We start from the raw sequence: 22,758 nt of genomic DNA, 5'->3' as shown, positions 1-22,758 counted from the left end.
AAACCCAGTCTGTGCAGTATCCATATTCTGTTCTAATGACGGTTTTTTACTGCAGTGAAACATCCTTGGGATCCTAAAACTTATTTTTTCAGATGTTAGAGTGCCCAAACAGGCCAGCTACAGATAAGACCCTTTTATTAGAGGGATTTTTCTTCATCCCCCATCCCTCAGAGCGCCCTGGCTGCTCCCATGGGGCTGCACCAGCCCCAGATCCTCCACTTATGAAACAGAGCGTGGTTTAAAACCCAAACTCTTCTCTCTACTGCTCGTTTAGTCCAACAAAATGTGTTTTATTGTTGTTTCTTGACTTTTTCTTTGCAGACACAATTCCTCTGGGCTATTGTTATTTCAACAAAAGAGGGGGAGGATAGGCTCAGAGAGTCACTCTGTGGCTTTCTGGTGAGGAATTAAGAAATACTCTAACAGTTTAATAATGATAATCTCCAAATAGTTCATAACGGCATTAGGGGTAATTAATGACATTTGAACAGTAAGAGTACTTAATCCCTAGGGAAATGTGATAACCACAATTTTATTTACATCTGAAGTTGTTTCAAAGGTAAAGGAAAAAGAGTAATCTGTTCTGAAAATGGTTTCGTACTTGCAGTCTTTCAGATTTTTTTTCCTTAATTTATTGTAAGCAAATAAAAATAATAGCTTTTTTTGCCAATAATAAAAGCTGCATTCCATGTTAGATACAGCATTAGGTTAAAAATAAAGAGGAACTCTTATATGTTTCCTGTGGGATTAAGATTTTCTGAAAATTATAAATCACCAGTGATACTGTGGTTTACAAAGAAGGATAACTTCTTCTAAAAAGACCCACATATTTACATTTTAAAAACATTTTTCATGGCCTTTAGAGCCATTAAAACAACTTAAATAATGTTGAGGATAAATGCTGCGTGCTACCTTTTATGTTTAAGCAGAACTTCTTATTTTCTCTCCACGCAGCTGACCTCCCTAAACCTTTGAACAACGCTGTTACATCCTTTTGCGCTTTCACATTTTTACAATGAGGGGAAAAAGAACTCCTGTGATAGTTTTGGAGATAATACTCGAAGCAGCCCTGATTCAGATGTTTAGCTTTGGAAAGTCAACAGAAGGAAAAGGCTTTCGTTGACCTTGGGTTTTGAGAATAAATAGGATAACACCTGATTCAAGGCAGGAAGCTTTGGTTGGGGTAAATATGCAGAGCAAAGCAGAGGGTGTCAATCCACTTTAGCATTTGAATGCAGCCTCTGCTCTTTTGGTTATGCTCTTGAGCCTGTTTCTACTTTTGGCTCTTGCATTCCACAGAACTTCTGTAAAATCAGCAGGGACAGTGCTAATAAATTTATAATGTTGTTTTGTATTTCTGAACATAGTACCTCAGTAATTAGGTGAAATATTTATGATGAATATAAAACAATGCAAATTCATTTGTTTGCCTGAAAGCCAGCTTGTTATTTATTTAGATTTATCTTTGAATGATTCTTAAATTGAATCACAGTATGAATGAGAGTGATATTTAAAGCAGAGAAAATTTGCTATAGTGTATTGATGCATTACACTGTATTAGCTAGTGTTAAAGCTATGCAGAAGATAATTTAAAAAAAACACAGGAACCAAAAAAACCCACTTTGATCTGAGAATAATTCCTTTTTTGTCTGATTTTTGGTAGGAATTCCACAAGCTGAATCAATTCCCCACGGATGAAATCTTTAATAGATCTTATGTTTCATTATAGCAAGCTCTACATATGTGAACTGGATCCTGAATTACAGGACAGGTGGGAGTAGGTTCAGCATAATGTGATCTAATTTTCACCTCAGCTGGCTGTGTTTTCCTTCATGGGCTACTACTTCCAGTAGTTTTTGTCATTTACTATTTTCAGTCCTCTAACTAATTCTAATCCAATGAATGTAGTGACCTATGAAAGGAAATGTCTGTGCAAAGAGTCCCTGTGTTGATGATTATGAACTAAATTGTTTACTTCGTTTGGATATTTTTTTCCCTTCCCTAAGTGAAAAATATCTTCCAAAAATAACTTCCTTTGCAAACATAATACTGTTGTTCTCCTCAGCTTTCTGCTTGACAGTCATCATGTTCATATCATGACTAAAGAAGGTTATCTTAAGGTAAAAAAAAAAGGAAAATACATGTATTTAGTTTGAAAAGGATGTTTTATTTTGAAGCCCTTTTGTGAGAAAGTGTGCATCCACTAATAGGAGCAGCTATAGATTTTTATGGTATTTTATCTGATTTTGGGTGGACTGCTAAGGTGCTGAAAAATTATAGAGGATCACAGCTGGGAAGACTTCACTAATAAGCACCTCAGCAGTGTGTGATATGAAAATATCTTCTGCTCCTCGCTTGGTCTTGGTTTTGGCAAAAAAACTCTGAGTAATCAAAGGTGACCAAATTTTTTTGGCAAAAAAACCCTGAGTAATCAAAGGTGACCAACTCTTACATGAGTTGACCAAATATACTTTCCATAAGGTTCTGTCTCACTGTCAACACCTGGGTGTTTGGAGAGCATATGGACATTACTTGGGAGCTTTATTTCTCAGTTTTATCATCATTTTATGTTTATTTTATGAGCGTATAAATAGATTTTAAAATAGCTTTGCCTCATTCCACGACGACATCTAGGCTGTGATGTTCAGACCGAGAGCAGGGCTCCTGGACAGAGGCAGGAATGAAGTTTTTACCTTATGGTGTCTTATGTTGCCACCAAATGTGCTGCCACCAGAGCACACGGACTGAGATACAGGAGCAGGTGGGGACAGGAATGAGCTCTGTGTGTCATCTGGGACATGCTCAGCCCAAGGTGGAGATGGGCACCTGCAAGGATTTGGCATTTCTGTATTTTGTTGGCTTCCCAATATCTTAAGAGGGCTAGAGAACACCTGGGGCCTCTCCATAAAGAAATGGGAAATCTGCTTACCTGGGATATGGAGAAGGCCGAGCTACTCCAGGACTTTTTTTGGCTGAGTTTTCACTGTGAAGTGCTCCAGTCACACCACCCAAAGTGCAGAAGGCAAAGGCAGGGACTGGGGGGATAGAGAACCACCCAGCACAGAAAATCAGGTGGGAGATCATCCAAAGGAGAAGCTGCACAAGCCATGGAACCTGAGGAGACACACTGGTGTGTGGCCTGAGGGAACTGGTGGATGGAGCTGTTGGGCCCCTGCCCATCGTGTTTGAGAAGCCATGGCAGTCCAGCAAAGATCCCACTGTCTGCAAAGGTGAAACAGAACCTCCATTTTTAAAAGGGGGAAAAAAGGGAGGTGCTCAGTGAGATGATGGAGGGGATCCTCCTGGAAACCATGCAGAGAAAAAGGAGGTGATTTGTGACAACCAGCATGGATTCACTACAGGCAAACAGTGCCTGATGTGATAGGGTTAGAGTGTTGTGGATAAGGAAAGAGTGACTGACTTCATCTACCCAGATCTGGGCAGAGGATTTGATGCTGTCCTGCAGGACATCCTTGTCTCTAAACTGGAGAGATTTAAAGGACTGCATTTTCAATAAATCACCCATGCCTGCTGCTCACTTTCTGGGCTCTTAAAAATTATCTGAAACATGCTGAAAACATAGAGGAGTGCTCAGTAAATTTAGTTGGCTTGAAATGTGCTACTGCGTGTTACTATGAGAATGCTGTTCGGAGTCTCTTGCTGCCACACGCGTCTTTGGGAAAACAATTTCCTTTTTGGAAATGCAAATCAGGCACTATGGTTTGATGCCATAGCAGTACTGGGAAGTTTGAGTCTGATACAGAAATATTAGTCACAGAAGAGGTAATTGAGTGCTGTGCTATGAAATTTATTACTGAAGAAATTTCATTTGTGATTCCGCCTTAGAAAATTAAAATCCACTCATGATGGGCAGTCCTTGTCCCTTTTCCTGTTCCTATGCTAAAAGGTCTTGCTAAATTTCCTTCTTTACAGGCATTCCCAGGAAAAAGATGAAGTTGTCAGCTTGAGTAAGTACAGCAATGCTCCTCCTCTTCAAACCCCAGTGGGATGAAATTTTCAGCTTTTTTTCATTTTTAAGATATAAAAAATTATTTCTCCTGGTGGATTGCCCATATGGAGAGATTTAAAGAAATATATGAGGCATATTCATAGCAAAGAACAAGCAAACATTCCCACTCTCTCCATTACTTTTGATTAAAAAAAAGGTATTTTTGAGCAAATCTCATCATTTCAGTGCTGTCTCAAAGCTTCAGCGCCCTGAGCTGGCAATGGCACAGAGGTGGGGGTGTGCTCTGGAATGGGATGGGAGGTGAAGTCCTGTGATCATTTTCAGAAAGGAGGCTAAAAAAACCCTCTTTGAAGGAATATTTTGGCTAATGTTATATTTCCTGATATTCCCGGATCACATGTGCTGTGGAGTCACAAGATTGTTCAAAAATCTAAAAATAGACCTCAAAATACTCAAAATAGGACCTCAGTGGTATAAATAACAATTTAAAGTAGGGTGCAGAAATAGCTTGTGTTATTTATTTCTGTGTCTCTGTGGTGGGGCAGTTTTGGCAGAGGTGCTCCAGCCCACGCTGTCGCTCCTTGGTCTGTGCTGCTCCTCTGGGCTCCCCCATCCCACTCCAGACCCCGAATCACCATGACACTCATGGCTGTGGTTGGACTTCAGGAGCATTGCATGGTTTGGGTTGGAGGGGACCCTGAAGATTGTCATTGCAACCCCCTGCCATGGGCAGGGACACCTTCCACTATCCCAGGCTGCTCCAAGCCCCATTACCTGGCCTTGGACACTTCCAGGAATGAGGCAGCCACAGCTTCTCTGGGCAATCTGTGCCATGGCCTCTCCATCCTCACAGTAAAGATTTTTTTCCTAATAACTAGTCTAAACCCATTCTCCTACAGTTTGGAGCCATTCCTCTTTGTCCTGTCACTCCAGCCTCTTGCAAATAGTCCCTTTCCATCTTTTCTGTAGGTTCCCTTCTGGTTCTGAAAGGCTGGAACTAGGTCACACTAAAGATTCTCTTCTCCAGGGTGAGCATTCCCAATGCTTTCAGCATTTCCTCGTAGATTTGCTCCATCTCTGGAATTTGCTCTGTGGTCTCCTCTAGACTCCCAACAGCTCCATGTCCTTCCTGTGCTGGGGATAGCAGAGCTGAAGGCAGCGCTGCCTGGACTCACCAGGCTGGAGGAGAGGGGCAGGATGACCTCCCCAACCATTTGCTCAGTATAAATAGAAATATTTTATTGAGCAGACACACCAACCTTTTGGCCTTGTTTTGCTGATGTCATTTTCAAAAAGTAGTTGGAAATGGCCCATGAGAAGTTAAAAGTGCATTTATTCTGAGAAAAAATAAAAAAGGAAAATTAACAATATTTTTTTTTTTTATAATAATGACTTGAAATGTCAGATGGGCTTTGCTATTAGGCCCTCAGCATGTTTTTAGTGAGGGGACTACTTGTTCTCCCTCCACCCCCACAAGAAATCCACCCCAAACCCACATTTATGTTGTTAATAGCATAACTGCCTCAGCCCTAAGATGTGATCCTCTGCTGTGGTTGACAGTGCTGGGGAAATAGCTGGCTAAGTGATTCTTGGATTTTAAACCACAAAATGCTGATCATGAGTCCAACGTTCACTTTTCAACTTTGGGAGGATCAGGATTTTGACCTCAGGAAAGGCACAGTGCCTGTACTCATTAACATCTTGTGGATATCTTTTTCTTTAAAGGAAGTTTTATAGGAATAGGCCATAAGACATAAAGGAAATAAAAGTCACAGACTATAAGCTAGTAGTGAAGTCATGGTAATAATGAAGAATGACAAAAAAGTAAAAAGGAGAACTCAGAAACAAAATTTTACCCAGAAATTGCACTGCAGATATTTTCACTGCTCTTATTGGCTTTCCAAAACTTGTGCTAACAGAGTTTTGTGTCCATAGATTTAAGTGGAGATCAGATACTATGCCAGTAGCAAAAATTTGCTTTAATTACAAGATGAAAATAATTTTTTAGTGGAAATTGAAGTCGTTTAGGTCTCAATCCTGCAAAGAGTTTTATGCTTGTGTTTAATTAGTGTTAATGTCTCTAAGTAGTCCCATGATGAATCCTATTGATGAAAATGGTGCTGCTCAGTTTGGGTACAGCTAAACATAAAAATATGTCTTTGCAGGGTTAAAGCTTGGTTTGCAATTGCACAGATTGATTTTTCACTCGAGGTCTTGAAAGCTTGAGTGCTGTGTTACAAATACATTTGGATTTTACTGTTTTATTGTCCTGGTCACTGAGATAAAGGCTGGGTGTAGTAACCTGTTGATTCAAGTACTCACAGTCCTTGCTCTTGTATTTAAGAAAAGGTTTTGAACCCTTTCCATTCCCCTGGTCTGATTTCCACCCTCTCTTAGCCTGCCATTCCCACCAAAGAAAGTATTTTCTCTGTCTCTCAGAGTAAAGCAAAGCAAAAGCAAATTATTCAGAGTAGCCACCTACTTCTGTAGTTTAGATCATGTAATCAAAGAACAAGAGCACTACAGAATGATGGAACATTCATTTCAGATAGCAAATGATTTATCAGATACTGAGAGGAACAGTGTCTTCAGTGTTTTGAGAAACAGTGATCCCTGCTTATCAGTTGGTTACAGTGAAAAGGTCAAATATTCTGAATTTTTGATTGCACGCTGCCTTTGCTGTAACTCAATACTTCTCCCAAATTAAAAAACAAATGAGGCCAGAAGATGTTTGTCCCATTAGCAATGTGTAAGTGAAAGTCTGCAAATAATTAGATATCTAGGATACAGTAAACTGGTAAACATCTTAAATTATTAAAGATATTAATAAGGAGCACTTATTTTTCCAACTAAGAAATGATTTTCTGATGAAAGGGAGAAAAATTATTCTGTGTCAGTGAAAAATTTCTACATGCTGATGCTAAAAAGCCCATGAAATTAAGTAAATTTCCAAGTGATAAAACTTGTTGTCCTGGAAGAACATATATTTATATATATATATATGTATATATATATATATTTGAGAGACACCTGTTCCCATCATCTCTCTGAAACTTTCAAATTTCTATTACAATTTTTCTTGAAATTCAGACTATCAAAGTGACTCCTTTCACTAGGATTGCACACCCAGGTTGAGAAGCTTTGGGTGGGGTTGTGTCTCTGGGGATAATTCATTATGAGTTATGCCAGACTAAAAATAGACTTTTTCCCTGCCTGGTGTTCTATCTGCCTTTGTTCTGCTGTGAACATAAGGAGAAATATTAACTCCCTTACATTAAAAAATGCCTGTATATTCTTGTTTTGCTGCATGATGAAGGCTGGAAAAAAAAGCTTTATTTTATTTATTTTCCTCTGAGCATCTTCCCAGTGCTATTTTACCATCAACCACTAATGTTGAATATTTTTAACTTCCTTCTCTCTCTTTTCCTCCCAACAGCACCACATCAACCAAATCTACAGGCGTTCTTCAGAATAAACCCTTTCAATCATGAACACCATTTCATATTTGAAATTACCCTCCTGATGGACCTGCCCCAAATCTCCTTTGTGGTGAGGAAAATATTTCCTTACAAAACTGCAGTCCTGCCACTGCACTTATTGCCAACATCTGGAGGCTTCCTTGCTTTTTCATGGGATTTTCCTGACCCAATGCAGCCTGTGGTGGTGCTGGAGAAGAAATGTGGATGTGCTGCAGAAACTCCTGCAGCTGAAAGAAGGAAAAGCAGGCGAAGAAATGGAGGGTGTCTTCATCAATAGAAAGCAAAACATAACTGGAATTAAATGCACATCTGCCAGTGATGGTGGAGGTAAGGCAAAATTATAAATATTGACAAGAGAGACCCTGTCCTGCCTGGGCTGGCAGGTGAAGTCACAGAGACAAGAGTTGTGTCATCACCTTTGGTTAAGATGTTTCAGTGAACCTGGTGAAAAGGAAGAGGTGAAACTTACTCCAGTGCTGAAGACAAACCTTTCTTACCTTCTCTGGTTACTGGTAGGTTGGAAAGGAAATTTCTTTTTTAGGTAACTTCATCTAAAGTGTGACATCATCTCTTATACTTTCTAAAATTTCCTTTGTGGTTAGAATAATATACTGTAAGCACGTTAGATCTGTACTTCACTCTCCATTGGTTTATATTAAAATACTGAGTTAAGCTGAAGACATCTGTGCTTTTCTTCAAAGTCTCCAACAAGATTTTAAACCAAAATCAAGGTTTCAAATCAAACTTTTAGACTGGATTCTTACACTTCATTAATCAGTGTTCTGTGGGCAATATAGAATAAGTTGGCTGAAAATAGTTTGCCTTGGTTGGCGGTTTTCTATGGTTTCTACAACCATGAAAAAAACCCCAAAAAACATAGAATATAATTTTTTTAGTGTTTAATTCCTCAAAGTGGTGAAAATAAGTACCCTTTTCATCAAGATATTTGAAAAGACAAATATCTTGAGTCTTGCTGGATATTAAGATCCTTAAGCAAATAACCAGTGTGTCTTCCGAGAGAATTTCTGTGAAAAGGCTTTATCTCTCTTGACCACTGCTCTCCTATCATATCCTACACATCCTGTCCTGCCTTTGCTGGCCACAAGGTGCTTGAAATGTTTTGGTTTTTTTTTTTTTTAAATCATTGCCTGACCAGTCTTCATTTGTTTGTATTTTCTGCAGGAAGACTCCCCACCAAGGGCTGAATTTGGTGCTTGGCAAGGTAAGGTGGAGGATTTGGAGAATCTCTGCTGAGATGATTTCCCTGTGAGCAGAGTGAAAATCAGGAATAATTCTGCAAGAAATTTGGGCTGATTTAAGGGAAAATTTGGGGGGATGAGAAGTGACCACCTGCGGGCTGCAGAGAGAGGAACAGAAGGGCAATGAGCAGGAGGGATAAAACATGAAATAACTGGGTCAGAACCATGATATCTCACAAGAGATTGTGTTTAGCCAGGCATATCAAAGGCTGTGTCTTCTCTAGCGTGATGTGTGCCTCTCCCTTCCCTCACCTGGTGTTTAGCCTTTCCCTGTGATGGTGCATGCACTGCTCCAGCTGTCACACACAGTGTGTCACCAAACCAGTGGCTGCTCCTCACCCTGTGTCCCCCAGCTCCTCCTGGCTTGGTGAGTTCACTCTGATCTCAATGTCTTCAGCTGCTGTCCTCCACACAGGGGACCCAGCCACTGCTGGATCAGGCCCGTGGAAATGCTGACCATCTTCAGTTTAGCTCCAGATTATCAGTCTGGGGTTTGGAGTGCAAGGTCTTTGATCCCCATGGAGGAGCAGGGCACATGACACATGCATGGGCAGCTGGAGGGCAGAGGGACCAGGAGAGGTTTCACCAGCAAAGGAGTTGAGAAATAGAGAAGAGGATTGTTGCACTGCTGGTTCTGAGAGAGAAAAAAACTCTCCAAAAGACAAAAAACCAAAGTTCTGCAGTTGATTTATATTTCTATTATGGGCTTATCCTGTTAACTTGTTCTTAGAGAAGAGCTGTTCCCTGAGGTACAATTTATCCTTTTTAGAAACTCTCCTCCCCCAAGGAGAGTTGCAACAGTGGAAAGAACAAAAGTTGGGACGGTGTTTGAAGGAGGAATCTAAGAAAAGTGATTGAGCAGCTGGATTCAAGGCTGCATGAAAAGGAAAACTCTTCTGGGTGCAGGCACTCAGTGTAAATAGTTGAGAAGCACTTGTTTCTCAAAGAGGATGGCTTCATAAGAGTTGTAATGGCCATTTTAGAGGTTTTCACCCAATTGCTGTTAAGGTGGTGTTTTGAGAACTACAAAAAAGAAAATGAGGAATGATTCTAACTATTCAGGTCGCTCTGGTTTGCATCTTCTCCATGGGGAACACAGAGGATGTCAACGTAGCAGGGGATTGGAGGGGTGCAGGGGATATGAAAGAGAAAGTTGAGTGAAGAGCTTGAAGGATACAGGAGACCTCTGCATCCACGAGGACACAGCTGCTGAGTCAGGCCCGTGGCTACGTGCACACTCAAGAAATTCACATGTGCTGATAGAAAACAGATTTAAAAGGTAATCGTGAAATTGCTTCAGAGCTCTGGATGTGTTTGGAAGGTTGTGACTGGTTGTCAGTGATGTCATAACCATATTTATTATAGCTCATAAATGGATGGGTCTGACTGTTTTCCTTATTTTAATGTATAAATTGCAGTTTATAATGGCAATAAAACACGCCAGGCTGTGCATTTCAGGGTGATTATTGCATTTCTCAGGTGGTTAAAGTTACTCTAACTGCCTTTTAGCTCAGATTTCAATAGTATTTGCCCAGTGTTCAGGCCATTTTTACTTGTATTTTTATGTACAAACCTCAAATTAAAGTGTTTTATTGCTTTTTAATTAAAATGTTGAAGTGTAAAGAAGGAATGGTCACAGGCAGATAGAAAGGCACAGCAGTAAGTGTTTAGATGTGTGAGAAGGGAGATGGGGAGAGGAGAGGCTGCAGAGCCTGTCACGGTTTTTGGGTATTTTACAGGTACCCACTACTGGTTCCAGTAAACACAAGGCTGAATGGAAACATTTGTGAGCCAAAGGCATCCGTGTCTGCCTCGTAAAATCTCAAACTGAGAAATGAGGGATTAAATGGCTGCGAACCTTTAATTAAGTGTTCAGCACCAACGTGCCCTCCTGCTGGGGCTGAGCCCTGCTGATTGTCCCCACACAGGAGCTTGTGGGGAGCTCAAGGTGTTCCTGATTTTCTAGACAGAGAGAAGTGCTGTGCTCTCCCTCTCTGAGACATCGAGATCCAAAACCAGGGGCAATGGTGGGTTTTTAGTGGAATGCAGTTATTCTGGGAGAAGCAAATTCCTGGGTATGTGAGTGAATTAATGCACCAGTTTGGGCAAGCGCAGGGTGAAAGATCTGCTCTTGAAATCCTTTTGGGTGATGTCACGTCTAAGAGTCTGCAAAGCACCAAAGTCCTGGTGTCACGTGTGTGTGTGTGTGGAGTGGTGGCCTCGGAGTGAAGGGAAGGACAGACACACCAGGACACTGGGACAGGCTGGAGATGGGCCCACCACCATTCCATTCCTCCACACCCTGACTGACACCACCTTGCTCTTCCTCTAACTCCAAGTCCTGGACCAACCCACCAGTGTAAAACTGGCAGTGCCAGGTTGGTCTCGATGACCTAAGAGGTCTTTTCCAGTCCAAATGATTCTGTGGGATGCTGAATTGCTGGAGGTGAGGCTCCTTCCTGCCTTGGTCCTGTGAGTTCCTCAGAGAGTGTTGAAAGTGTGTGGCACAGCAGGACAGAGGTTCCACAAGGCTCCTGCTCCTCTGCAAGGCTCTGAATCTGACAAAAGTTATGGCCATGTCTCAGGTTTGTGGTTCTATTTCAATTTTAGGAGTTTCCATCTTGAGGCAGGGCCATTGCAGCACTTTGGGTGTGTTGGGTTTTGCAGTCCATGATTGGTGAGGGGTTGGATATTTGTGTAGAGAGTTACAGAATCATTTAGGCTGGAAAAGATTTCCAAAACCATTGACCCAGCCTATGACCAATCCCCGACTTGTCACCCAGACCAGAGCACTGAGTACCACGTCCAGTTGTTCCTTGGACACCTTCAGGGATGGGGAATCCTCCACCATCTCTCTGGGGAGCCCCTTACAGTGTTTGGATGCTGCACACAGTCCAAGGTCTTTAATTGGGATTATCTCTTCTGGAATGGGTGTCAGAGGGCTCTAGTTTGTATCATATTGGTACAATTTTAAATAAATTAAGAACTAAAATCATGACTATTCACATGGGTAAGGGCATGAGTATTATAAATTTAAAATAGGGATTGAGTCTTTCATTAAAGAGAAAAAACCCTCCACCCAAGCAGACCAAAACCCAACTGGTCTTGCTGCCTAATTTTACACAAAAAATGTATGTAAAATAATTTTTACAAGCAGGTTTTTTTTTTCCCCCCACCATTGTTTCCCCTATCTTTATTTCTATTTCTCCTGTGCAAAATATCCCTCTTGCATACCTCCCCTTTCCTTCCCATGCAAGAATGGAAGAAATGCTTAATGGGAACCAAAGCACATTAGGAATATTAAGGAAAAATTACAGTATATACACTATGAAATGAAATGCATCTTTTGTGAATAAATCCCCCCAGAAATCTTATATTTCCAGGCATCCACTTACATACCTTCATGTAACAACTTATACATTCGTAAAACATTCATTGAAAGCAGCTCTGCAGTTTTATAGAAAACAACATGCCAGGGATGCAAGAATCTTGCCAGTTCTGTGAAAAATGACACCAATTAAAGCTTAAATTGCTTGTTTTCTCATAAGGTACATATTTTCATAACTTTGAAATCAAATAATTGCTGCTTTTATATTAAATACAATAAAACAAAAAGGATGCTAGTTTAGAGGAACTGCTACAAGCATTTTAATATAATTTTCCCACCATTTAAAGTCACAAAATATGGAAAACAAGTCAAGTATGCAAAGTTCCAAGGAGATAGAGAAACTCCTTCAGATTATTACATCATTTGTCTTTTGTGTCAGGAAATGTGTATGTGATTTCATTGTTTGATTAAATGCCAAAAAAAAAGGCATATTGCACTTATCTAACTGATTACAGATTTTATTCATCTGAAAAAGTATTTGTTCGTACTTTGACATTAGAAGGCAATATTTTTTTTAATGCTCCAAACAAGCATTTTCAAAAAAAAATTATAATCCTAACTTCCCAGGCTTGCTTTTTATTTTGTATTAACAATGCACTGTACTAAAATTTCCCATACTGGAACACAGTCCCCAGTGGTTTTCAAGCTATAAACTGAGTAAACAGTCCCTTTCTTATTGAGTGTCTGTGTGAGTGCATGTTGTTTCTGGAATACATCATATTCATTTGCAGAAACCCTGTGTATGGATCTTTAACACTTTTCCCCCCTTTTTTTTTCCGAGGTACCTAGAATAATGGCTTTTTAAGACAGTAATAAAGCCGTGTAACTTGTGGGGAAAAGCACACTGTGGCTCACAATCTGAATTAAACGTGTGTCATTGGGGGTAAGTTTCATTTAAAATACCTATTTCTGCTAATTATTCAAAATGCTAATGCTGTGCTGCTGTACTATCTCTGATTTGTGTTAGCATGTTTCTGGCAATGCTGCGCTAAGAATATAAGAAAATCAACTAAAAATATTTCTGCGTTGAGTTCCTTGGGTGTTTTTAGTGAGAGCAGGGAAAGGTGGCACTTATCGGTGACATTTTTTGGACTCTCACCATATCAGGGTTGACAAACTAAGATTTACATAATGAAGAAACCTTAAAAAAAACCTCAGCAGAAATAATTTGAGGAGAAACACGAAGCTTCATCTAGGGACTTCAAGGTCAGATACCATTGGCCTGGCCTCCATTAACCCCCACAGGAAATCTTCCAGAATCCTTATTTTATCTTGAGTGGGTGTTCCCAAACTATCAGTCTTTTTCTTTTTTTTTTTTTTTTTTTTTTTTTTTTCCCTCCACCAAAATAGAGACACAGTTTCCTTTAAAAGACATGAATTTCATCTGGTAGAACATTTTAACAATGTTTACATGCCACGGAGAAATTTGCAGGGAGAATGGTGATATTTTAAATTGCTCTATTAACAAAACTCTGCCTAAATTTGGAAGAGGGGAAAAAGATTTGAGAACTTAGTAAGCGATTAATAGTAAGATATTAAAAGACAGCTAAGCGTTCTCAGTCACTGGGGAAAATAAACTGGGATGGTATAATGAGATCCCTACAGTCTTGTGATCAATCCAAAGTAGCAAGAATGTAATACCAATGGGTTAACTAATTATTTGTATATATTTAAAAAGTCTCTCAGTAGTCTGAATCGTGTCCAGGGTGAATGCTGAGGAGTACATGCTCTATTATTAACCCATTAGTATTGTGCTTTCGGTGTTCTTTGGCAACAAAAAGCTCCAACAGGAATAAACTGTCTAAAATATGTGTCTTTTTAATAAAGTGGGTATTTTTTTTTTGGTGGGGAGGGAGAGTGTATCTTATTTATAGTGTCATTTTAAACTCAAGTTACAACGTCTTAGATTTAAGAGACGGGCCAGCAATGCAGGCAAGGGTGTCTCCTGCAAGGAGACAGAGATTAATGCCATGTGTACTGATGATTCTCCACCACAATTTAGGATTCTGGTGGCGCCATGACGCCCGTTTTTTATGGTGGTTTGCCAAGAGAAAATTACTTAAACCAATTGTGAATGCATTCCTGTTATACTTTTACACAACCACATTTCTGTACATAAATAGCATAATGAGTATTTTTTAAATGATCTCTCGTTCCAGATTCACCTACTTTGCATAAAACGTCAAGCACAGGATGAGGGGAGTTGAGGTTTTGTTTGTGCTTTTCTTTGACTTTTTTTCTTTTTCCTAACTGAGAAAGGTTTTCACATGGGAATATACTTTTTTTTTCCCCCCTCCTTCTTTCTCCATGACAACTGACCACAATTGAAGTAGATTCTTCTTAACATACTGTAATGTGAGAATTTTCTTCAGCTGGAGGGTGTTTTAGTTCCTAAATTGAAAAGCTGTTCTACTTCACTGCATAAAATGTGAACATGAGTGTTAGGATCAGTACCTTTGCCAGGTAGGAATTGGGACAGGGACAGCTTGAAGGCCCTCAAAACCAGAAGTTTTTAAGACTTTAAACACATCTGAGTTTGAAGGCTGACTTGTTCTAAGCTGAAATGTTCTAAGCCCAACACAACATCCTGATATTAAGGAGAGTGTACATCAGGCAAGCAGAATATTTTTTTTTTTTTAGAGTTTTTTCTAACTTCACAATTGTTTTTATCAATTTACTTGTTTCAAAATTTTGCAAAGAGTGCATTTTTTCTTTTTTGCCCCAGTCTATGAAGAGGGGCTTCTGGAGCTGTCTATTTCATGGTGTTATTTTTGTGAGCCTGCTGTAGGTCAATAAAGCAAGATTTATTGGTGGCTTATAGAAATGCTGGTATTCTAATCATTGCTGTATTTTTAGGAGTGAGTCTCTTTGTTGCCTGCGCCTCTCAATCTGTCTCCATGAGTTTGATTCCTGGTTGTGTTCCTATTTGAAGGCAATTCTCAAGTGCAAGTGTGTTCATGCTGGGTGAGGGAGCTCGCAGAGCTGCTCAATCCCTCTGAGGATTTTGAAAACTCCAAATGAAATGAAGTATCTGGAGTGATATTTAATGGGAGGAGGGCTGTGGGTGAGGATGATGGGCTTGGAGGCTGCCTCTGCTTCTGGTTTTGCTGTGCACTGAAAGATTTGTAATTCTTTTAAAGTCAGTGGCTTCCTACTGTGACTGTGAGAACTATGGTAATCAAGCCTGAAGCATTTGAATGACAATGTTGTCATGTTTAAATATTAATCTGAGTGGAGCAGATAGAGATATATTGCTGGGAGAGAACAATGTGTGTCTATAAATAAGGTCTTTGACCAAGGCCAGAATGAGCACTCTCCCCTCATCCTTAGGCATGGAAAGTTCTTCCTGGTCTGACAGAAGGCTTGGAGGGGTCTGATAAATAAAAATCTTTAGTCAGAGTTGTAGTTTTCATGGAGAAAATGTCAATGTGTGTGCTGAGGAGAGGGTTTTGTTTGCTTTCTTACAACCATTGCTACAAATAATGGAGTTCACACAAAACATGGCAAAGCAGCTGGTCTATCCATATTTCCATTTTTATGGAGCTCATGGTAGAGAGGTGTTTACTAAGCAGACCTCTACACAAAAAAAGGCAGTGTCCAACACCTCTGTGTGTTCTTTATCATAATATTTTGGTTTGGAAATTAGAGATTGATTTAAAATTGTGGCACTTGGAAAATAATTTCCTCTTGATGTGCAATTAAGTTTGGTGTTTAAGCATAACTTCAGTGTCAGAATAATAGATTTCTGCTGCTCTGTGTGGTTCCTGCAGTTAATACATCCAGTTGTATTAATATTGGCTGTTACTCTGGTGCAAATATGTGGGGTAGTCTTGGAAGTAAACTTGCTCTGAAAATTGGGGAAATATTCCAGGAAAAATGAAGGAGGAGGGCTAGGACACTAAACAGTTTGGTAGTCAGGGCAGAGGAAGAGGTTTTCCAGCAATTTAGGGGCAATTACTGGAAATTATGAAGGTCTAGCAGTGTGGAAGGAGAGGGAGGACTTTGGAAAAGAGATGGAAAGGCCAAGTACACAGGACAGAGAGGTCAAGAGGAAGATTGGCAGGACAGCCAAAGAGTTTTCCTCCAGAGAGAAGCAGAAAGGGATGACTTCCTAAAATAGAAAGCCCAAAGAGTATCATCAAAGGATTCAGCTGTGGGAAACCTGTCCAGCTAAAGAGGCAGCAAGTCTCAGATGTTTATTGTTTTTTGGAACTCTGCAAGATGTAAATCAGTCAATTTCAATTAAAATAAAATGTTTAGAATCAGAATAACAAATTTGCCTTTCAGATTTTCTTCAGGAAGCTTTTGCTACAGTTCAAAAAACCCAAGGTTATCTCAGGGTCTTAAAATGTCAGAAAATGGAGACTTGCAATAAGAAAAAGTTAGAATTTAAATTCTGAAATATAAACTGTAGCCCACTGTGACTCTTATCACTGGGTGACATTTTCAGGCTCACTCATTTCTTAACTGCTCAAGTACCTTTATGATCACCTGTCATATGTGTGTCACTAATGTCAGCTTGAAAAATCAGGGTTTGCAGTTAGGATTTTGCAGCAACAAGTAATATCTGTTACTTTTTTCAAGTGTTGGAGATAATAGAGTGTACATCAACTGCTGCTGCTGGAGAAACATTGACTTGTGGTGTAGCTATGCTTGATAGCTCAATTATTCATTGCTTTGTTACTTTTTGCTTTTATAAAATTGGTTTCTGTCAGGTTTGAAGTATGTCAGCTCAAGATCCAAACATGGATCATACTTGCAAAGTCAGCTGTACAAAAGTCTTCACTTAATGAACGTGTTTGCTTTACTTTTGTGCTTCTATAAATAATGAATAATGTAAATTTCCAAGGTCTAGGGTCCTTTTCCCAGAGGGGAGGTAGTTCTGGTGCAGGAATAGAGAAAGTTAAATCATTGCTGCTTCTGCTGAGGGCTCTGCAGCTTTATGTGAGATGTTCTCTGGAACACCTTACTCAAGGAAACTTACATTTTTGGCTGCCACATGTATGGAGAAGGCACATATATAATAAGGCAAGGCTTGGGTGTTTGTGGGAGTTATACCCATACCTATCACAAAGCCTTTTTCTACAGGCCTCTGGCTTAAGGGGAAACTAAAACATTCTGCCTCTAATGCATAAATGTTTGTTTGACACTTTTGTCATATTATCTGGGTAGCCCCAGAAAAACTTGATGCTGTGGTATTTATCGATTTTATATCCAGGATAAAGAGGAAGAAGCTACCATTTTGCCAAAATAGACATTCAAGCCTTCAGCCTTTTGGTGAGAGTTGAGACATTTCCACACTAGTACGTAAGCAGGAAAAGAAATCCAAAATGTCCTTGTAAGGAAGCATCTGTTTACTAACGATGCTTGGCTGTCCCAGTCAGCCCTGTGAACTGGGCTGATAGTAACAGGATTTCAGAGGAAAAGAGGCAGAGTATTTGGATGAATTTACATTAATTTAACAGTAGCAAATTTTAGTAGAGCAGACAGACCTGTGTCTGAGATTCTGAGAGCTGTGCTGCAGAACAATAATCCTAGAACAATGATACCTAGGTTGTTTTCAGTGGGACCAAAGCTCACATTTGGTCAATTAATCTACACTTTCTAGTTAACCACGAAGTTTTGCACACCATCTCCCCACCAATCCAATACTGGTTCTATCCCTAATTTGAAGAGCAGAGCTTTCAGGGAGGGCTCTGGGAAAGGAGCAACCAAGCCACACTGTCATGTTCAGCTGACACAGCTGTTTATTGTACAACCTCTCCTCCCTGCTGGGACTATTGCCACGGATGATTTAAGTGTGTTTGCACTCCTGGTGGGTGCAGGAGCCTTGCTGGGCCGTCTCTACTGGGACCAGTGACAGAACAGGGCATCAGTTGTGCTCGCTGCTTGGCACACCCATGCAATGCCAAGAGTGAGGAAATTAAAATCTAATGCTCCTCAAATGGGCAGCCTGACTCATAATGGAGATGGGGCAGCGAGCCTGGGTATGTCAGGAACATCATTTTAACCCGACAAGACACATGTAACCAGGCATGACACGCTGCCCTGCTGGCACGGGCGCCCCAGAAACAAAGGCAGTTTGCTGCAAATCAGATTCCCCTCACCCCAAACAAATTTCAGTTTGCAGGATTTCATGATTAACAGGCTTTCTAGGATATTTACAACTTTCTGGAGAGAAGGCCTTTTTTTTGTCTTTTTTTTTTTTTTTAGTAAGAATAAAAGTTAAATGGAACACACACATTGCCTTTGAAATGTAGCCATAGCAAGGTCATATATTTAGGTGTTACATATTAAAATATTGATTTTTTTAGAATATAAAACCCCTGCTTACAATAAATACAATGCAAGTCATAACCTTTATTATAAAAATATTCCAGTGTTCCACAGTAAAGGGTCATTAACATTGCTATACTGTAGGATTTGATCATTACTGGAGGATACTATGTTTTGTTTTTAATCAGGCAGTGATTTATATAGAAACTTATTAACAACCAAGATATGGCTCATTTCTGATCTCTGACACGCTTAAAAGATGTTGCAAATTAAGGGATTGATCCTGTAGATCTCTGAGCTGATAGGAAGAAATGTCAATAAGCAAAGTGCTCGCTCTGTCACTGGCCTGTACCTTGCACATCAGTAGATGTGCAGCACATACTGGGGGAAGCTGAGATGCTAGAGCTGTCCTGATCCCAGCCATTCCAAAGTCCCTGTACTTTAGAGGGACTTTACAAGCATATGATTCTTTCTTTTGTTTTAATTCTGGATGAACTCTGGTTGAGAGTTGCTTTTGCTTTGAAGTGGAGGAAGCCTCACCCCTAAGGATGCGTTGGGATGTTCTCACTTGAGGTGTTGGCTTTGCAAGCTCTGGTACTCAGTGTGTGTGGGCAGACATTGTGAAGGGGCACCTGGGGAATGGAGAGCTTTGGGAAGGGCTGGTGGTGAGCAAAGGTGGCTGGGGGGCATGGCTGTGAAGCTGAGAGACAGCAGGGAGATGGTGTCCATCCCACACAGATTCTCCAGCTCCTCCTAGTGAGGACAAGCTCCTCGTAGTAAGGAGCTCACAAGCCTCTTTAGTGGGGAAAGTAGACTTTGGTGGGGCTTCTTCCAACTCAAGATATGCTTGATTCTCTGTGCTGAAAATTCAGCCTCGTAGTGACAAGGGCAGTTCGTACAAACAGCTTGGTGTGATCACTTATCACGCCTTTAATTAATTAATTAATCAATTAAAATTATTCAGGTTGCATCACGTCACTCTCCTGGAGTAGTTCAGCCAGAAGGTTTGTGCTGGGTACTCTTGGCTCCTGCCAGCATCAGCAGTGCTCACAGAACTACTCTCAGGGACAAGAAATAGTGTCCCCACCCAGTATGACACAGCCCACCCTCCTGGAACGTGGATCCTCCTGCTGTGCTGGGACCTCCTTTGGGATGGCAACAGCAGAGCCAAGGGTGCTGAGGGCAGGGAAGTGCCACATGGCAGTTAAAATGACTGCTGGAAATGGAGAGTTCCTAGCTGAAAAAAACTTTCCATCATATAAGTCCCTTTATGTGAGGAAATCTGTGATGTCGAATGTTACCCAAGAAAATTTCATAGAGGGGAGCAAAATCTTCCTGTGCCAGAATGATCCTGCTACACATGCATTACTTATTAACATGGGTGAGTTTGGTTTGAGGGGTTTTTAAAATATTTTTTTTTTTTTTTTAGGTAGTGAATGTTTTCCATTATTTTAATTGGGAAAAGCCTGATAAAAGCAAATGTACACTTCACGTGTTGGAGAACACGCTACAGCTTTTTTTATTCTCATGTGAAACCTGCTTATATGTCACTTTATATGATTTTCTTTTTAAATTTTATTAGCTGAGTTTTAGTGCTCTTTAAAGTAAAAGTGATAGCAACCAGGTGCATTATGGGGTAGATGACACAACCCTGCCAACACACCTACGTGAATAATTCCCACATTTCCAGGCTCAGCCGTTTGTGCAGGACCAGGCAGATGTTTTGTGCTTCTGATGCGCAGAAGGCTCTCAGGCAGACACCACCAGTCTGATTTTGCAACCATAAACTATATTTCACTCTTCTAAAGTGAAATACAGCAATTAAAAAAAAAGGTTTGCTGATTTACATTTCTGTTCACATAATTTTTCTCTAATACTTTTTGGTTCTGATGAGAATTTTAAAAATTAAACAATATATCAAACCCCCCTACCTTACTTGCTTTCCATGGCTACTCAAATAGAGAGAATGCAAGCTTGCCTCTTGAACAACCAAAAATAAATGTATGAATTTTTGAGGATAATGAGAGGCACAAACTGCACCCCATGCAGTCACTGCTGCCTGTACCTACACGAGCCTGTTACTGCTTAAAATTTTATATGGTTATTTCTTTTTAAACACCTCAGCAGATTGAAGCAAAGACTTTTGCAACTTGAGTTTAAAGAAAAAAAAAAAAAAAAAAGAAAAAAATAAAGAAAAAGCCCTATATTCTTTTTTCTTCAAGCCTTTGATCCTGACTCTCCAGTCGTGGGAACCAGGAGAAGTCATCTCCTGTGAACTGTGAGTAGGAAGCTGCGAGGGAATCAGCAGATGAGTTTGAAGGTTAGGCCTTGTTTATGCTGGGGATTAAGTCATTTGTGGTCAGTACCCAACGCAGCTGGGCTGCTGCAGGCTCCCAGCTCCCATCAGATGACATTCCTGCAGGGAGAATCAGGGGCATTTCACTCCCCACCAGAACAGGGTGAATCCAGACCTGCTCCTGTCCTCGTGTTCCCGACGTGTCAGATTGGAGCAGAGCTCCTTGGATGAATGGAAAACTTCAGAGAATAAAAGGGTGCTGGAAGGGATTGATCAAAACCATAATTTTATGGGTGTAGCAATAAACAGCCAAGCCAAGCCCGAGCTGCAGAAAAGCTACTCTGTGTTTCTCAAAGTCCTGAAGGAAAAAACAAACAGCAGATAGGGAAGTGAAAGGGGAAAAAACCTCCTGAATTCCTGCAATGCTCTGCCTGTGGGACCATTTCAAATATCTGCCTGCATTTGGGAATGTCCTGGGTTGTGCTCTGAAAGTTTTAGAGGTTTTCCAAAGGTGGTTTTATTGTCAACCACTATTAGGGTAGATTTACTTTTTTCTAGCAGGCACATGGTTAACATCTTTCTGTGCTTCTAAATATAAACTCTCTTCCCAGTAGTATTATCCAGGTCTCATTCCTCCTCTATTTCTCTTCATTTTTTTTTTTTTTTCTGTTCCTCTCCCTCTTTCTCCCTCTGTCACTGTGGATTTGATGAGGCTCCAAGTTACAACTGGATGCTGTTGAGATCTGTGCCGAGTTGCACCAACACTCTCTGTAAAGTTTTACTTTCGTGGAGTGCTATACAGTGATTTTTTATGTGTCTAAGAAATGGAAACATTTTGTCTCGTATTAAAAAAAAAAAAAGAGAAAGAAATATTTTTATACTGTGCTCCATTCACAGACCACATCAGAGGTATTCTAAGAATAGAATAGATCAAATATATTTTATGGAAATATAATGAGAAAAGGATGTGTTCCCAAAACTCACTCTGAACAAAGGAATGCAACATAGTCAGGAATACTTTAATGCGCCTAACAATTTTCTCATGTGAAAGGCTGAAGGAACAGTCTTGGTTTGAAGAAATCTTCCAATTCTCCCCAGGCACCCTGAACTGGAAATCAGAACTAGGAAAGCTATATATTACAAAAAAAGAAAATGTATGGAAAAAGTGACTGAGGGCATTAACCATAAAAGACGTTTTGAAAAGAAAAATAACATCAATATGAAACATTTTGTCATGTTTCATTTCATTGATCATATATTTATTTTATGTGCTCTGGAGCGCTGAAGCTCAGATGTAACTACATTTCAGGAGCCTCATGTTAGACCTGTCATTTTCTTTGGGGTGAAAGCTAAATAGCAAGGAAAAAAAAAATAGAATAGATTGCAATTATTAGATTTGTGTTGGATTCCATTGGATTCTGCTTAAAAACTTCAAAAAAACAAAAAACAAACTAAAGCCTGGAAAAAGAGACATTACATTAACAGCTATTAAAGGCACTGCCTGTGGGACAGATAGAGAAGTAGGAGGTACACCTACAATGTAAAATAATGCATCTTTTCCACGGTAATGCAATATGTTCACCTTAAATAGGGTTGTAATTAAACCTGCCACTGTTGATTAGATCAACCATGTAGGAAAGATGCATTTGTATTAGTTCTAATTAAATCTCTTTTAGACAAGTTGGAGTTTTGGATTGGTTTTTCCACTCCCCAATACAATAAACATGTATTTCAAATGCTGCACATGGCTACCCTGTAGTAGATATCTGCTTAAAAGCCTTTTCTTAGCTGGTCTCTCATCCCATGTTTCTTCTGCCTCAGGACTGAACTTTCTTTCTAGGCAAAACCCTCAATGATTTAAATTTGGATTTTTACAGGAGCATGATGGATGGAATCAGGCCACTGTGAGCACCATAAAAAATTTTGCTTTAGCATTGGTAAGGAAAAATATTTATTATAACTCAGGTCTTTGAGTCTTAATGTGTTTTCCAAGAAACATAAGGTTGGTTCAGAAGTTCCTGGTGGAGAGAAGTGGGGTAGGGAAGGCCTGAGCTTGAGGAGCCCTGGCAGGTTGTGGCACACTCTTGCTG

At 40.1% G+C, this 22,758-nt stretch overlaps 1 long non-coding RNA gene across 11 annotated transcripts in view; it reads left to right on the top strand.

The window, feature by feature from the left end:
* Positions 1-12,777: 12,777 nt before the first annotated feature.
* Positions 12,778-22,758, top strand: part of LOC115485599 (uncharacterized) — a 64,506-nt gene continuing 54,525 nt past the window's right edge. For 9 of the 11 annotated variants that reach the window (XR_007778009.1, XR_007778005.1, XR_007778008.1 and 6 more), the window contains exon 1: positions 12,792-12,979. This is a non-coding gene — a long non-coding RNA (uncharacterized LOC115485599). Of the gene's footprint in view, positions 12,980-22,545; positions 22,606-22,758 lie in introns of all 11 variants that reach the window. The other 2 variants (XR_007778003.1, XR_007778002.1) reach the window with 2 other exon arrangements.

Source organism: Serinus canaria, chromosome 7 (genome assembly GCF_022539315.1).
Source record: "Serinus canaria isolate serCan28SL12 chromosome 7, serCan2020, whole genome shotgun sequence".
Lineage (NCBI taxonomy): Eukaryota > Metazoa > Chordata > Aves > Passeriformes > Fringillidae > Serinus > Serinus canaria.
Note: the sequence above shows the minus strand (reverse complement) of the source record. Positions and strands in the feature narration are given on the sequence as shown.